This window comes from Gobio gobio (assembly GCF_949357685.1).
Source record: "Gobio gobio genome assembly, chromosome: 19".
Lineage (NCBI taxonomy): Eukaryota > Metazoa > Chordata > Actinopteri > Cypriniformes > Gobionidae > Gobio > Gobio gobio.
In genome coordinates, this window is record NC_137112.1 from 252501 (window position 1) to 254019 (window position 1519).

Consider the following 1519-nt stretch of genomic DNA (forward strand, 5'->3'; position numbering starts at 1 on the left):
AATACAAAAACACCCTGTGACACCCAGCAATTGTTTTTTTTTTTAACCCAGCGGTTGGGTTAAATATTTGCTTAAAACAACCCAATTGCTTGGTTAGTCCATTTTCAACCCAACTTGGGTTATTTTTAACCCAGCATTTTTTAGAATGTGGACTTTTGCTGACAAAAAAATGGAATAATCACTGGTGCAGGTTCATATTGTACATCTACCAACACTACTGACATTGAAACAATTAAAAAGCTGGTGAAAAATCAGTGTGGTTACCCTTTAAATCAATTACTGGAGATGGCAAGAGATAAGGAGTTTTCTAAGAAGCTGATGAACAAAGTGAAGCTTAAAACAAGAACAAATATCTGGCAATGGGGTCATAAAGATAAACTGCATTCAAACACAAGATTATTTGTCCTACACCTCTGGCAGATGTTTGTTCTTGATCATTTAAGAATGTTTAGATATTTGTGCTGGAATCCCTGTCTGCGGTTCAGAATAGAGCTTGATCAATACTAGCGTTTGCTTTAAACTGTATTTCACTCAAATTCTTTTAAATATTCTTCAAAACCATTTTATATTTTAAATAAATCTGATCTGGTTCACACAATAATGCATCACTGTCATCTGACGGAGAGAAAAACAAAGAGTGAAAATGAAAGAGAAGGTTTGTGAATCGTGACTGTGGGTGTGAATCATAAGCCCCCACAATCCATCAGTGCTCTTTCCAAGAGTCACAGGACTTACCTCACGCACCATCATCAATAACACACAGTCGATTGAAGCATCTCCCACACGTCAGACCCTGTGGACGTTTCTCCAGGAATATGCTGGGAGACTCCACTGCAGATGCACTTTATAGCGGCTGAAGCTCATTCACATCACTGCCTCTGCACAAAGACTCGAACAATGGCAGTGGGACTCAAACGCAGTGCTCTGTGTCTGTCAGCTCAGAGGGAAACGGCCTTTTATTGAGGTTGAGTGATGCGAGCCGCTGGACTCGTGTTCATTCTCCTGCTGAGCTCAGAGCCGGTGGTCAGCGCTAATGAGCGGAGGTCTGACGGGTGACCTGTGCTCTAACCCTCCCCGATACTGTCCGTTAGACGGGCCCTCGTGAGAATCAAACAGCAAAACACATTTATAGAGGACAGAGCAAAGAGCACTGTGAACATAGACACATGCCAGAAGAACACGGACACACGGCAGAGAACACGGCAGAAAAATACGGACACACTACAGAAGAACACGGACACACGGACACACTACAGAAGAACACGGACACACTACAGAAGAACATGGACACACTACAAACATGGACACACTGCAAACATGGACACACTACAAACATGGACACACTGCAAACATGGACACACTACAAACACGGACACACTACAAACATGGACACATGGCAGAAGAACACGGACACACGGCAGAAGAACACGGACACACTGCAAACACGGACACGGCAGAAGAACACGGACAAACTCCAAACACAGACACACGGCAGAAGAACACGGACAAACTCCAAACA